Below are 17256 nucleotides of genomic sequence, written 5' to 3' on the forward strand. Positions count from 1 at the left end.
ATCTCCTCATAGGTCAGGCCATCCTTCACTGTTATAGTTTCGAAAGGAACAACTAACGACGAGTCCCCCCCACACTTTCTGAAAATGGATACATGAAACACTAAGTGCACATAAATCAAATCTTGTGGTAACTCAAGATCATAAGCCACGTGAGCAATCCTTCGCAGGATCCGGCATGGCCCGATGTATCTGGGACTAAGTTTTCCTTTCCTTCTAAATCTCATAACACCCTCCACAGGTGAAACTTTTAGGAACACCCAACCATCAATCTGAGACTCCAAGTCACTATGCCGCACGTTCGAATAGAACTTCTGGCGACTCTGAGCTATTTTTGAATGCTCCCAGATAAACTTGACCTTCCGCTACTTTTCTCGATTTCTTTGGGATCTAATCGTTATTGAAATCCGAACATATAAGGATGAATTCTTTTAACATGACTTTTATTCCTTCTCTGACCTTATTGTCGTCATCAAATACTTAGAGACTTGATAATAATGTTCGTATATCACCATGATAGACACATGGGATAATAGTAGGACTTAGTCTTTAAATATAAGTGCAACTCGGTACGGATGGGATATACTTGAGTCATATGACAGAAATATGATCCTAACATATAGCATAAAGCTCTAGCGTAGGCATGACATGAATACATTGAATCTGTTTAGAATACTTCGGTGGTAAGTACCGCAGGTTACCTGATAGGATCTCTTTTTGAAATTGGAACATACCTTACTTCGAACCTTACCTTGATCGATCTGAAATATAGATATGAATACCTTGGCTCTTCTTGGTTATTACCATGAGCGGATAGTGAACAATTAAGAGAAAAGGAATCATAGGTACGAATCATACGAGACAGTTCATTTTAGAGCATAGATATGACATGGGTACATTGAACATGAAGGACGTAACGTGAAATATGCATAGATAGAAACATGATTAATATAGCATAAAATGTGAATACATAAATAGCCTAACATGGGGCATGGGGACATGAGCAACATGAAATTTACATGAGTACATTGAAGCTGCATACCATGGCATTTGGAAATGATTTCATGAGCATTGAAGTAAGAATAAGGCATAGGTGTGACTTGCATGGAATTTAATTGTAAGCTTCACTCTTGGTTCAGGGATATAGGGCATGGATAAAGCATTACCTTTAGAGCTTAGATATACTGAAAGAATGGGACATGGTGTCACGACCCAACCTGAGGGCCATGATGGGCACCCGGAGCTAACCTACCGAGCACCTCTTGATATACATCTCATAATCATATCTAGGTGGACCACAAATATAACTCATAAATATCATAAACCATAAGGGCATGAGTCCAAGAGATAAATGCACATCTGTTCATTTGCCATCACACTATGCCCATGTATGCAAGCCGACGAGGCTGCCAAAAATGATATACAAAAATATGAACCGATGAGGTTATAGAACATCTAACTATATACATCTGTCTACGAGCCTCTACATGGAGTGCATAACATCATAAAGACAGGACAGGACCCCGCCATGCCTATATATGTACACAAAAGAATATTACCAGCTGAACCGCAGCTCCGAAACAAATAGAGCGCTCTTGTACAATCACTGATGAAGCAACCTAGGGGTCTGATCCATCTCCCTGTCTACCTATAGGCATGAACGCAACATCCACAAATAAAAAAGACGCCAGTACAAATAATGTACCGAGTATGTAAGGCATGAGTAACAGAATAACGAAAGTATGAAGATAACATAAGGTAAAGATATCAATCTATACCTCTGAATGACTCTTAAGGCGAATGTCATGCATGCTTAGCTTTAAAAAAAACATTTTCATACATTCATATATAGTACCATACCCGGCCATATAGGCTCGATTTTATCATCATCATCATCCCGTGTCCGAGGCATCCCGCATCTGGGGTATCATCATAACGTACCCACTGCAGTGGTATGCACATCTATGTGCCGTAATCGGCCGACTATAGCACGACACGGTGTGAGTAAATAGCTACATATATATAAAGCACGCAGGAGAGCCCAAATAAAATACTACAATTCTATTAGAGTGACGTAAGGTCGGTAAACCTCCGATTGCCATTATGGAATCATCATCATTGTTGTATCTCACCTTCAAGGAGCAATTACTATAAGATGAGATAAAAAAAAAACAATGAACAAGATCAATAATTATGAAACAAGGTTCAATAATATCATAAGAACATCAAGAACTATAAGCTTTAGTATTTCTAGAAATGGAGTCATCATGGAGGACATTTGTATATATGTTCGTATCGAAGTGATCATGCCATAAGAAGGAAAGAATTATCCTTAACATACCTTATCATCTCCTTAAATATTTAAAGCTTATCCTCCCAAGCTTGTAAATCTACATTCAAGATAATTCATACTAGAGTTAAGCCTTGAAAACACTCATAAGTTCAAACCAGAGTGATTAGTGAGCTAGCAGAATTTGGGCAGCAATTCCCATATTTTATCTACTTCCACCAAATTCCAAAACAACTCCCAATCAACAATAACAACATCAAAAATACCATAATCAAAATATTTCATTCAAACTAAACTTAAATTTATCCAAAATTCCCTTTCAAATTCAACTCATATCCATCCACTTCAATTTAATACCTTGTGACTTCTCCACTATGATTCTTTTCTTTTCCAAGACTTGTTAAACCTTTAAGTCAACTTAATCATATAAATAAGATGAATAACATACCTTATAATAAAATAAATTTACCTCATTCAACTCCTTTCAATACCAAATTCATCACAACATTGAGTAGAGGCAAGAATAATCATCTTCCATGGATTCTCTTGGGGTTTTTAAGGTTTAATCTTCTCTTGTAATGGTGTAGAAGGTTTTGTAATGATGGAGAACTTTCAAGAACACTCTAATAATATGGGGAGAGAAATGTGGAAAGTGGATATAAAAAATGGGATCTTTTGGATATTAAAAAGGCCTTAAAACCGCCCCATCGCCCCGTGTTGTGGGGGAGATGTGGCCCAACAAGTTGGGACTTGAGCCGCATAATCCCTCCAAAATATGGGGAGGTGCTAGGAAGTAAGGTGCCCTAAAATTGGGAGTTTTGGCCCATATGCTGCACAGCAAGCTCAATATGCGGCCGCAAACTACCCACAAACTCCAATTTTCGCGAAAAATACATTCTTTTCGATTCGTTTGACCTCCAATTCTTTGATACCTTCTTGACACTTATGTAAACATTAATTAACCATCTAAGGAGCCCTATAACTCCCTCTCAAGATAATTCTAAGCAATGTATAGCACAAATGATGCAAAATCTTCCCAAAAGCATGTCACCAATTCTAACCTTCAACGAATTTGCTTCCGCTAATTCATTTAACTCTGAAACCTTAAGGTACATACTTAAAATTATTAGATATCCTCCTTAACCTTGTAAGGGATTCATGTCCACTTTTGTCTTACGTTAGTTTACTTATAATGCAAACGATGCGAATTTTCCAAGGTGTTAACACTAGCAACGTGTCCTGAAGGAAATGGGGGTAGATGATGCCATCATCCCCACAACTAAAGTGTTGGACGGATTCAATATGGCAAGTGAGCTGACCTAAAGGGAGATTGAGCTGTCGGTTCATGCCGATGGCATGAAACAAGATACAACCTTCGATGACATAAGAGGGGGCATGTCTTATAATGTCATATTAGGGAGACCATGGATTCACTCCATGCAGGCAGTCCCTTACACTTTCCATCAAAAGGTCAAGTTCCCTAGCATGGATTGAAGAGCTAGACTGGTCAATTTTTATTGAGAGTTCTATTGATTATTAATTTGACTCTAGGGACTCCTACCAACAAATTAGTATTAAAAAAGGGGCCTTATATAGAGGCAGGAGACAAAACCAGTGCACCAATATCATAATAATCAGATTTCCTTAAGGGTGTGTTCGGTATGAAAATATTTTTCAATTTTCTCATATTTTGTTGGATAAATTTTTTAAAAACATTTTCTTTAGGAAAAAAAGTTGTTAAAAAATAATGAAAATGACTTCCCAAATAGAAGTAGGGAAAACAAGTGCCAAAAATGACATTCCATATAACTCCCTAGTTTATGTGATACATTTTCCTTTTTAGTCTGTCCCAAAAAAATGATACATTTCTATATTTAGAAATAATTTAACTTGAAACTTCTCCTTTTACCCTTTATGAAATGATTTACAACCACACAAACATCTATGACTTATTTTAGTTCACAAGTTTCAAAAGCCTTCATTTCTTTCTTAAATGATGTACTTAGTCAAAATATATCACATAATTGAGATGAAAGGAGTAATTATCTTATCTTCACTCTCGAATTCACTGCCATCCCCACTGTTTAATCCCACAGCCAAAAAAACACACCACAACCCCCACACTCCCAACACCACCCCGCCCCCCTCTCCATGAATTTTTTGTTTTATATAATTTATTTTACTTTTATAAAATTATAAAACATGGGAAATTTTTTCTTCTCCACACCCACCCCCCTAACCCACCATTCCCCTAGAATTTTTTGTTTCATAAATTTTATTTATTGTTATATAGAATTTATTAAAAAAAAAAAAAAAAATGTTCTAACCCTACCTCTAAGCCCTCACCCACCTCCCACCCCCTTGACCCCCAACCCAACCTACACTTACTACTTCCTTCAACCCCACCCCCAAATTTACTATCCAACTCAAGCAAAATATGTCATTTCTTATTCTTCTCTTATAAACAAAGTAAAGATAACCCAAAACCTACTTTATTTTTTTTTCTTTTTTACTTCCTCACACCTGAAAAGTAAATTTTCTTTTCTTCTTTTTTTCTTTCCTCCTATCAAGATGAGTATTTTTGCTTTTCTCCTTTTTTCTTTTCCCCCATCAGGATGAGTATTTCATTTTAAAGGGGGGGGGGGGGGGGGGAGGGGCGTGGGGAGGTGAATTGAAACTTTTTTGTTTGGTAGGTCGACTTTGTAAACTCAATAGTCGACTAGGGCTTATACATGAAACTAACTTATAGCAGTGTTGAAAGTAAATTTACAGAAAGTAAATGACACCAGATGTTTTATACTGGTTCGGATCCAATGTGGATCATAATCCAGTCCTCTTGGGTTGCAAAGGTGTTCTCTGAAGCTCTTTTGTAAAGGTGTTTGGTACAATGATTCATTTGAATTGAGCTTCTACGTCAACACTCAGACTCTAGTAATCTTTTGATAAAAGGCCTCACCAACTATAATTATATCCCTCCTCTTTTTTTGTTTACACAGCAAATCACTCGAAAATACAATGCTTATGAAATGTAGAGCAAAGACAGTGAGAAGGTTCAGATGAAGTACAAATGTATTCGTTTGCTTAAGCCTCTATTTATATTCTTCAGAATATAGCTGTTTGGCTCTTCAAGCAGAGAAGGCAACCCAAGAGAATTGATCCTTGGAAAATAGAAATATTGAGGATCCTGTTTTTTGCAAGAATAAAGCAAGAGCATTCAATGTTGATTGACTTTCATATCTTCAAGTCTTCTAAGCAGCTTTCCTTGTGGACAACTTTGATTAGAATATCCAGTTGTAGTTTCCAGCTTTCCTTGTGTCAGGATCTTCGATTGATATTGATTTAGGATCTTTGGTTGATTGCTTCCTTAAATTCTTCTCCTTGATGTTGTTCCTTTGTACATTCTTCCTTAAATAAAAGATTCCTTCATTGACTGCATTTAATATAGGCGCGCCGAGGTCTTCCTTCCTTAGATTACAAATTGTTCTTGAATATTTTACTTGGTGAGAACGTCCTTTGTCTTGGGCTGGTTGACTCTATTACAACTTTAATGGGCTGTATGAATCAATGGCCAACTGTCTTCTTTTAAGAGCTCGTCCAATGGACTTGTTGAAGTCCTTGAGTATTTTCCTTCAAATAAACACTTGTCATCATTAAAATCTGAACACTAACACATTTAAGCCCAAAGACTCTTAAAACTCTGAGAAAAAAACACGTGCTTCAACACGATGCACATATTTCATTCACTAAACAAAGTCAATTGCAGGTGGTGGTTGATGGGGTTGGTTAGGTGGGTAGGAGGTGGGGTGATGGTCAGGGTGTAGCTAGCATGGTAAATATATGTGTAAAAAATTATTAAAATTGTAATAAATAATCTATATGAACCCATAACTTTAAAAATATAATGGGTTTAATACTTAAAATTGAACCCCTAGAATTTAAATCCTGGATCCGCCTCGGGTGATGGTGGGTGGGGTGGTATTGAGCGGGGTGAGTTGGCATGGGTGGATATTTCTTAAAAAATAAAATTTACTAACCAACCAAACATTAGAAAATAAGTAATAAATTCACTTACATTTTCCTGGTGAACATATGATCTTGCTAAACCTTGTGAACATTGACTCAATGTTTTCATCATCTTTCATCATGAAAGCTTCATAGTCATGTTCCTTTTTTCTCAAACTTTGGAAGTTCCTTCATAAGTAACTTCCAACTTGTCCCACATTTCTTTAGCAGTTTCACGAGTTGAAGTTTTTTCATATTCTTCTCCACTCACCGCAGAGTAAAGTAGACTTATAGCTCTAGCATTAGAAGCAATTACCTCTTGTTGCAATTTAGTGATATCAAAGGATTCAACATCAACCTTGGCTTTGGGATCCTATGAGTCAGTAGTAGGAATATGCTTTGTTCCCTTTTTTATTACTAGTCATGCTTGGTAATCAGTTGACTGGACAAAGATTTTGAATCTTTCCTTCAAGTGGTTGTAGTGTTCACTATTGAAGTATGGTGGTCTAGTTGTAGAATGTCCGTCATGAAAAATAGTTCAGGGGATATGATATTCAGCCATTTGATCTTTCCTCACGTGTTGTTAAGCAACTTAAAATGAGGCCTTGCTCTGATACCAATTGAAAGTGCAAGTAGGGGGTTAATTGAAAATTTTCCGTTTGGTAAGTCGACTTTGTAAACTCAATAGTCGACTAGGGCTTATACATGAAAGTAACTTGTAGCAGTGTTGAAAGTATATTTCCAAAAAGTAAATGACACCAAATGTTTTATACTGGTTCGGATCCAATGTGGAACCTAGTCCAGTCCCGTTGGGTTGCAAGGGTGTTCTCTGCAGCTCTTTTGTAAAGGTGTTTGGTACAATTGTTCGTTTGGATGAAGCTCCTACGTCAACACTTAGACTCTTGTAATCTTTTGATAAAATGCCTCACTAACTATAATTATATCCCTCCTCTTTTTTTGTTTACACAGTAAATCACTCAAAAATATAATGCTTATGAAATGTAGAGCAAAGACAGTGAGAAGGTTGAGACGAAGTACAAATGTATTCGTTTGCTTAAGCCTCTATTTATATTCTTCAGAATATAGCGGTTTGGCTCTTCAAGCAGAGAAGGCAACCCAAGAATTGATCCTTGGAAAGTAGAAATATTGAGGATCCTGATTTTCCAAGAATAAAGCAAGAGCATTCAATGTTGATTGACTTTCATATCTTCAAGTCTTCTAAGCAGCTTTCCTTGTGGACAACTTTCAATAGAATCTCCAGTTGTAGTTTCCAGCTTTCCTTGTGTTAGGATCTTCGATTGATACTGATTTAGGATCTTTAGTTGATTGCTTCCTTAAATTCTTCTCCTTGATGTAGTTCCTTGGTACATGCTTCCTTAAATAAAAGATTCATTGATTGACTGCATTTAGTGTAGGCACGCCGAGATCTTCCTTCCGTAGAGTACAGTTTTTTGTTGAATATTTTACTTGGTGAGGACTTCTTTTGTTTTGGGCTGGTTGTCTCTACTACAGCTTTATTGGGTTGTATGAATCAATGGGCCAACTGTCTTCTTTTCAAAGCTCGTCCAATGGACTTGTTGAAGTCCTTCAGTATTTTCCTGCAAAATAAACACTTGTCATCATTAAAATCTTAACAATCTTCGCCTATTTGATGATAACGACTAAATACTCATAAGAGACATAGTCAACTTCCCTGTTATATAACTTACAAGGTTGCTCCCCCTGAATAGTTGAATAGTTGACTTACCATGTTCCCCCCCCCCCCCCCCCCCCCTTTGGCATCAATAAAAAACAAACAAAACAAAAAATGCACAACACAAGTAGCATAGCAAGCATTATAAACAACCAAACAAAAACATATAGTGCTTAACCGGTCAGCACACAAGCAGCGAAAACAAAGCATTCGGACTAATGTTCAGAGCGAACATTGTTTAAATAGGCCAAGCAAAAAACAGAGAACATGTCATCAACTACTCCTGCTGCTACTGCTACTGTTGCTGCGAGATAGGCCGAAGAAAGTAATCCAAATGTTCACGATGGCATGCTTCAAGGCCTCTAGGGATTCTATCATTTTTGTGGGGAAATCCGCTGCACATGTTTGAAGCTTTACAAATAGCTTCATTGTTTCCTTGACCATTTGATCGAGCTTCACCCTAACCTAGCAATATCAACATTTGTTTCCTTTGTATATTCCCTTACCATCTCCATGTTGAATAAAGTTGAGGCTATTGAATCCTTAAGAGATTCAAGTTTTTCTTCCATAGCTTCCAATTTTGCAAGGACCCGGGCTGCAGATCAGGCAAGTAGCTCACCCTGGAAGTCTCCGATCAAGGCCTCAGATCACACACGAGGTCAAAATGTCGAACCGGCAATAAACTCTGCACTAAGGAAAAGTGCAACAAGTGTAGTATGAGTGTAAACACATGTACTCGTAGGTATCATAGGCCGACAATGAAGTTCACATATATAAATAGAAAGAAGTTGAGAAGTAGAGCAGATAAGTAGTCAAGAACAAGTCATAAAACACGTTAAGTATAAGATCAGATGATAAGTATAAGCTTCCAAATCAACAGTCAAGAACAAATGAATGTATGTGAATGTAATACGATACAAATGCAATGCAACTGCAGTGAGTTGCCACACAGGCCATACTCTATGCAAGGAGCTTCCACAAAGGCTCTTCTCCACCGTACATACATGCTAAGGGCAATGCCTCAATAGCCATGACTCATGGGATACCCGCGAAGTCCATGTACACACTCTCTCTCACTCCAGTATATGACCTCGGATCACGAGCACTCATCCCGCTCCGATAAAGACCTCGGATCACAGCTCTCATCTCACTTTTACACTCTCGGCAGAGACCTTAGAGGCTACACTCTCACTTATCATCATTTCCAATCACAATTCATATTAAATCAATCATATGTAATAAGGAATGCATGCCATGCATGATATCAACCTCGACAATCAAACACATCGAAGTCTCAATAGTTACTTGCCATGAAATATAAATCACAACTCATTTCATTTCCATTACCCTTACCTTTTCATATTATAAGTGAGATATCAAGAGATAGCTATGAGTACAAATAAATCACAAGTATATCAAACATGTCCACAAGCCCACACAACAGCTAACGATACAAACCTAATTGGAATCACCTTCACACTATGCCCGATGCCTACCATGCTTTTCCTATAAATAACTACCATCTACATATGCTTCGCTAATCGGACTATAACCATAGGGTAAGACGTAACCTACCTAGAAAGCTGAATAGTTGCCACGAACCTCAAGCCAAAGCCTTTTCTTTCTGAATAGCCTCGCATCAATCAAAGCCTACCAAATAATTATTCTACCTTAGATTACGAAGATAAAGATACCCACACTGCCATATACCCAAATCAAAATAAAAAATGACCTTAAAAAGGAAACCCGGGCACAATAGGGCAAAATCAAAAATTTATGTTGAAAATGGTTTATCCAAAGCTTAGGAATTCCAAATAGAAAAATACCTCAAACGCTCTCTACCCTAAAACCTAAACCTACCTAAACCCCAGCACTAAAGAAAACGTCGCCGGCCGTATGGCCACCTCTTTCGGTGGATAGCCTCCACTGGATAATGTACCACTAATACCTTTACCTTTACTTGATCTTATAACAACTCAACATCCTACAATACCAATTTCCACCTCTAACTACTCCAAACACCCCAGATAAAAACAAGCCCAAAAATGATCCTAAAGTCTTGCCTGTCGAGGAATCATCACAACCAAAATATGCCAATCTTCTTAAACCTACTACCCCAATTCAAACCATACCACATATTACAGTCGTAGCTAAAACTGTCCAATTCAAAGAAGAAGAGCCATATATTACATGGAATTCAAAGGAGATACAAAAGATGATTTTAAAGGAAGATTTACAATATGCAGTACTGGGAAAATATTTCTTATGACATCATTAACATAAAAAAATTAAGAGATATTGTGCCAATACAATGTGGCATCAAAGGAAAGGCCACCATTGGCCTGTATATCTTGGTTCGTTTGTCTTTATTTGAGGACTATGTGAGACTCTTGTCTACTTCAACATATTACCTGAAAGGTCAAGAGTGATATTGTTAGATGAGACCATTGATATGGGACCTATGGTTTAAACCAGAAGAAGAACATCTATTGCAATAGCTTGGATAAGTTTCCCAAAGAAGCTATTTTTCAATGGCCACAGCAGTTGGGAAGCCACTAACAGTAGATCTAGCAACAGCAAACAGGACAAGGCCAAGTTGTGCAAAAGTCAAGATTGAGATTGATCTACTAGCAAAACATCCCAGTAGAATTAACATAGCAGAAGTTGATGAGGAAACTGCGAAGAACAAATCAAAGTGGATAAACATAAATTATGATTACTTACCAAAGTACTGCAAACACTGCAAATTACAAGGGAATGGGGAGGCTGAATGCAGGGCTCTAAATCCAAAACTGCAAAAGAAACATAGAGAAGAGTTAAGACAATTGCAAGTAGAGGAGGAAGCAACCAATAAGCAAACCAAAATAGATAATTGGGGAGGATGGAACCAGCAGGGGAAGCAAGAATTTATGAAAATGAGAAATAATAGATATGTTAGAGACAAGTCTGAGGTGATAATTGCAGAGGTTGGAAAGGAAAAAAATAAGGATATCATGCAAATCAGTAATGCTTTTGCAGCCTTGGAGGATGGAAAGGAGGAAGACACAACAATTGAGAGTGCGGAAGTAAGCAAGGAGAAAGAAAATGTAACTAACAAACAAGAAGGGGGACAATGAGTACTAAGGAGTGGATTGAGAATAGCTTTCATTAGCAACATGAGCAAAACATTGTTTTAACAGAACCAGAGCACATAACATACAGTAGAGGAAGAAGAGAACAGAAAAGGGCATGGAGACATAGAAAAGGTGACCAAAGAAGGAGAGGAAATACATCCAACAAATGTAGAAGAAGGTGTAGAAAGTGAAAAAATAAATAAAGAGGAGGATGTGGTTGACAAAGGGAACTTACCAGAAGGTGGAACCAAAGAAACAGGGGATACAGTAGTTAGCAGCATATCAGGGATACAAGTTGAAGAAAGGGAACATCAGCAGGACAGTCCAAATAGAGAAAAGGAGCAAGACACCAGTGTTAAATGGGACACTGAACAGGAGAAGCCTATAGAACCTGTAACACAAAAGCAAACCAATGTCAACAAAAATCCACAACAACAAAAGAAGGGAGAAAATAGCAACAGTAATAAGAAAGGGGGCGGCTAAGAGGAAAATAGTAAGAATTTTCAGGCATCAGATGGTAGAAAGGATCTAGATGGGCGGTCTTTGGAGCAACATTATCAGGAAGCTATAAGGAAAAGGGATATATCCCCAAAGTGTTACAAAGGTTTAGGCAGAGGCAAAAAGAAAACACACAGGAACACAAGTGTTCCACCTGGGAATGGGTTTCAAACTAGAAGTGCTTTGCATAAACCTAATATTTAATGATGAATGTAATGATATGGAATATTAGGTCAGGAAATACCATGGAAGCCTTTCCTAGTTTAATAAAATTGCACTTGAAATATAAATTTGGTTTTATTGGGATTCTGGAACCTTTCAAGGATCCTGGTGAACTGGAGGATTATAGAAGACAGATAAATATGCATCATGCTATGGTAAATGAATCTGGAAAGATATGGATATTTTTAGATGAGATGTTTGAGGTGGATATTGTATTGGATCATATCCAACACATTACTACGAAACTCACTATGCAAGGCATGCAAGAAGGGCTAATGATTACTGTGGTATATGCTAATGCACTCAGGTGGAGAGGCTGGAGTTATGGGAAAGTCTTGAAAATCTTGCAGATAATTTAAATATACCATGGGTGATAGGGGGTATTTCAATGTGATAACATCAGAAAAAGAAAAATATGGAGGCTTACCAGTCAGTATACAGGAAACTCAGGATTTCAAGTCTTACATCCAGAATTGTGGGATGTATGATTTGGGTTTTAAAGGGAGTAAATTCTCATGATGGAATGGACAGAGTGGGAGTGATTGCATTTTTAAAATATTGGACAGATGTTTGGGGAACCTTTTGGTACAAAATGTATATCCAAACATTGAAATCGAGCACTTGATCAGAACTAGTTCTGATCATGCCCCAATGCTAATTTCTTATTCTGGGAATGTGGAACCTATCAAGAAGCCTTTCAAATTCTTTAAATTCTGGGTAAAACATGATTCTTTCTTAGACACTGTTAAGGAACACTGGAAGGCAGATTTCACGGCAAACCCTTTCATATTACTCCATCATAAGATGAAAATAGTGAAGGCAACTTTGATGGCATGGAGTAAGAACAATTATGGGAACATTTTTCAGGAAATAGAGTCTTTGGAGGATGTTATAAAGGTGCATGAAGAACAATTTGAAATTAATCCTTCTCCTCAGAATAGGGAGAAGTTAAATAAAGTCCAGGTAGAATTGAATAGATACTTACATCTTGAGGAGGCTTTCTGGAAACAGAAAGAAGGGATGCAATGGTTTGATGATGGAGATAAGAACAGAAAATTCTTTCACACCTATGTTCAAAGCAGAAGAAAAAGGCTTCACCTTAAGAGAATACATGATCAAAATGGGGTATGGTTAGAGAAGAAGGATGACATAGCAGGAAAAGCTATTAGATTTTTCAAGGATCAGTTTGTAAAGGAACCAGACCCTAGTAACTTTGATATACTAAAGCATGTTCCAAAACTGGTCACTGAAGAACAAAATAGGAGAATAACAGAGATGCCAACACAAGATGAGGTAAAAAAGATTGTTTTTAAGCTGAAGGGAGAAAATGTCACTGTCTTATTCTATTAACATTGCTGGAGCATTATTGGGGAGGATGTTACAAATATGGTTAAAAGCTTCTTTTATGGTGCAGAACTGCCAAGATTTGAAACCCATACAAATCTGGTATTATTGCCAAAGAAGGATTTAATCAACACTTTTTCAGACATGAGACCAATTAGCTAAAGTAACTTCATTAATAAGGTTTTCTCAAGACTGATTCATGAGAGAATGGCAGATGGTCTTCAGAAGTTGATTTCTCCTAATCAAGCAGGTTTTGTGAAAGGAAGGAGCATTTTGGAAAATGTGTTGTTGACACAAAAAATTGTGTCAGACATTAGATTGAGAACCAAGAGTGCAAATGTGGTCTCTGACAGGGTGACATGGTTGTTCTTAACAAAATTCATGAGATACATGGGTTTTTCAAATATGGTTGTGGCTATGGTGTTCAGAATAGTCATTAACAATTGGTATTATATTCTCATAAATGGCCGACAACAAGGTTTCTTCCAGTCAACTAGGGGTGTAAAGAAAAGGGGACCATTATCCCCTACTTTATTTATTTTGGTTGCAGAAGTAATGTCAAGAAACTTGAACCAATTACATCAATATTCACAATTCAAGGGTTTTGGGCTGCCAAAATGGAGCCCTAAGATTAATCACCTGGCATATGCAGTTGATATAATCATCTTTGTATCAGCAGATGTCATTTCCTTGTAAATGACAATAGGGGTACTGGAGGATTATGAGAAAGCTTTAGGACAGAAGATCAATAAGGAGAAGAGTTCAGTGTATGTTCATCACAGGTAACAAGAGATGTGAAGGCTATTGTGGAAGTGGCTACAGGGATTGGAAGAAAGGATTTTCCTTTCACATACTTGGGATGTCCTATTTTTTAAAGTAGAAAGAAGAAGGATTATTTTAATCCTATTCTGACTAAAATAATGAATAGACTCCAGTCATGGAAAACGAATATGTTATCTTTTGGGGGAAGGGCAGTTCTAATCAAACATGTACTACTAGGTATGCCAATGCATTTACTTTCAGCTTTGAATCCCTCAGATAGTGTCATAAAACAAATGCATAAACTATTTGACAATTTTTTTGGAATAATACTGCTGGAGGAAAAAATAGACATTGGTCTACTTGGATTAATTTGTGTATTCCAGAAATAGAGGGAGGTCTGGGAAGATCTTTACATGATGTATATATGGCCTTGTATGGTAAAATATGGTGGAAATTCAGAACTGCAACATCCTTATGGAGGAATTTTATGAGTAACAAATATTGTAGGAAAGAAAATGCAGTAACAGTGCAATGGAGGTATGGTTCTCAAAACTGGAAGAAGATGCTACAGGCTAGAGATCTAATAGAACCACATATTTGGTGGCAAATTAAGAGTGGCAATGTTCTTTTCTAATGATAATTGGACAGGACTGGGAGCTCTGTATTATGTTACAATAGGTGACACTTTTGATGATAGGATACAAAATGTGAAGGAAATGGTTGAAAATAGGGCATGAAATGTAGAGAAACTGGGGACAATACTGACTAGAGACATGGCTCATCACATTGTTAACACTATCAAGCCTCCTATTTTAGAGGAGGAGGACACTCGTAAGTGGATATTGGATAGTAGGGGAGATTTCGTAGTCAAAGTTGCCTGGGAATACTTGAGACTGAGGGGTCACGAGAATGAAATATTTAAATACATGTGGGTGACGGGACTACCTTCCAAGATATCTTTCTTCATGTGGAGGTGTTGGAAGTTTAAGGTGCCATTGGATGATGTGTAAGAAGATGAATATTAACCTAGCATCTAGATGTTGGTGTTGTTCAAGTCCTAAGGCGGAGACAATACTACATGTTTTTGCTAGGTCTTTTTGTGCTAACAGGACTTGGTCCTATTTTGCTTCTTGTGCAGGTATCAATATAGAAGGACTTCAATTACAGCAGATTATAGTTAAGTGGTGGCAACAATCTACTGATAATAGATTGAAACCAATTTACTATGCTATACCTGCTATAATTCTTTGGGAACTATGGAAAAGAAGGAATGTTTACAAGCATGGGGAAAAGAAGATTGTGGGAAGATGTATCTACCAGGTGTATGCTATAATTCAGAACTTGGTAAGATTTAGAAATCCTTCAATACAAAAAATCCCACACGGATGGAAGGACATGATTGAGCTACTGGAAGGATACAGAAGTAAGGTAAAACATAGGATGGTGGTGTGGAAACCCCCTCCCAGTGGGTGGATATTATGCAATACTGATGGCACATCAAGGGGAAACCCTGGAAGAGGGTCTTATGGTTTTAGTGTCAGAGATGAAGAGGGTGATATAATTTTTGCTAAGTCAGAGGAAATAGGGCATGTCACCAATAATGAGGAAAAAGTTATAGCAATATTGGAAGCTTTCAGATGGTGCAGAAGCAAACACTTTGATAAGATCATCTTTCAAACTGATTCACGATTTGTTCAAAAGATCCTAGCTGAAGGGTGGAAACCCCCTTAGAGTCTAGCTAATTGGATTGATGAGATTAAGGAGATGGGGAATTGAAAAGAAGTTAAGTTCACACATATTCTTAGAGAAGGCAATCAACTGACCGATGCTTTGGCTAACCTAGCACTAGATAGTGGAAATGCTGAATATAAATTTTTCATGGTCATGGAGGTTAAACTAAGGAAAATTGTAAACCATACTATGTCTCAGATACCATATAGAAGGATTCAGCTCACATAGCAGGAATTATAACAGCAACTCATTACCAGCTATTTATACAATGGATAGGGGAGATTGGGTTAACAACAACATAGATCCAACACATAAAGTACACAAAAGGAACAATCAGACAACAAAAGAGAGGTACAGGGCTTACACCTTACCTTTTTACTTAGATGAAGGTATGTTGGAGCTCAGATGATGAAGAAAAGAAAAGCCACAGATCTTGGAAATGCAGTCAAATTCCACTCATACCGAACAAGAAAGCAGGAGTTAGAAGCTGAAAAGGACATAAAATCAGAAGAGCAGATTTTTGGAAACATACCTGAGCTTAATGGAGGCCAATCTTCAACTTTCAAAGAAGAGGAGGTGAGTTAGAACCTCAACGGGTATGGAAGAACACCAGACGAGGCTTTCATCATACTTACGATGTCAGAAAGCCCATCGGAACGGCGGCAACTTTAGAGAGAAGCTAGAGCTAGAGAGACAAAGGCAACTTAGGTCGAAATGAATGTCATGAGTTGCCTAATTCAATCTTCCAATTTTTTTATCTCTTTTTTGCTTTTATTTGTTTTATTTTATTTTGTATTTTAGACTTTGGAATGGGTGTTTTAATTGGGCCTATAGGACATGTTACGTTTTTACATTTATTTATTAATAAAAGCCCAATTGGGCAAATTAATTAAAAAAAAAATTCCAAATACCAAGTTTCATATCAATCCAAACCCAAATAAGCATTAATTTAATCAATAATCGAAAACCCCCAATTTTAGAGAAAACCCCTCAAATTTCCATGTCAAGATTCTTGAGTAAAAGAAGGATTTGAAGCTTAGGAACTAATTATCCATTGATTAGATGTTTAGAAACCAAAAAATTTCTCAACAAAACTCATTTGGATTAAAGAGACTCATAAAATAATTTTAGGGTTTTATAACCTCAATCCCCAATCTAACTCATAATTTCTACCATAGATTCCATATTTTAAACATGTTAAAGGCATAAAAGAGTATGGGCAACTTACCCCATAGATGAATCCCAAGAAACTCCACAAAATTGCCCCACAATCTCTCTCTGGGTCTCAAGTTTGTGAATGGAAGGACTAATCACGAAACGAGGAAATAATAAAGGTTTCTGATTCAGGGATCTCGCACCTGCAGACAATTCCTCGCAGATGCGGGATCGCATTTGCGGAAAATTACCCGCAGAGGTGAACTCACTTAAAAATTGAAATCTCATAGGTGCGGAGTCCTGATTTCAAGTCCGATCCCGCACCTGCGAAAAACCCACCTGCAGATGCGGTCCAATACCCGCAGGTGTCGCACACCAAAAACCAAAAAAATCTAGTTTTTCACCAAGTTCACACCGAAAGGCGAAACTCATCCGAGACCTCCTGGATA

General features: G+C 37.4%; 1 long non-coding RNA gene across 1 annotated transcript; it reads right to left on the reverse strand.

Annotated features, from left to right (window-relative positions):
• Positions 1–7008: 7008 nt before the first annotated feature.
• Positions 7009–16731, reverse strand: LOC132615698 (uncharacterized). The gene is made up of 3 exons (XR_009572799.1): positions 16024–16731; positions 11331–11486; positions 7009–7887 (listed from the first exon to the last, which is right to left on the reverse strand). It is a non-coding gene; the product is annotated as an uncharacterized LOC132615698 (long non-coding RNA).
• Between the last annotated feature and the right edge of the window lie 525 nt (positions 16732–17256).

Source organism: Lycium barbarum, chromosome 10 (assembly GCF_019175385.1).
Source record: "Lycium barbarum isolate Lr01 chromosome 10, ASM1917538v2, whole genome shotgun sequence".
Taxonomy (NCBI): Eukaryota; Viridiplantae; Streptophyta; class Magnoliopsida; order Solanales; family Solanaceae; genus Lycium; species Lycium barbarum.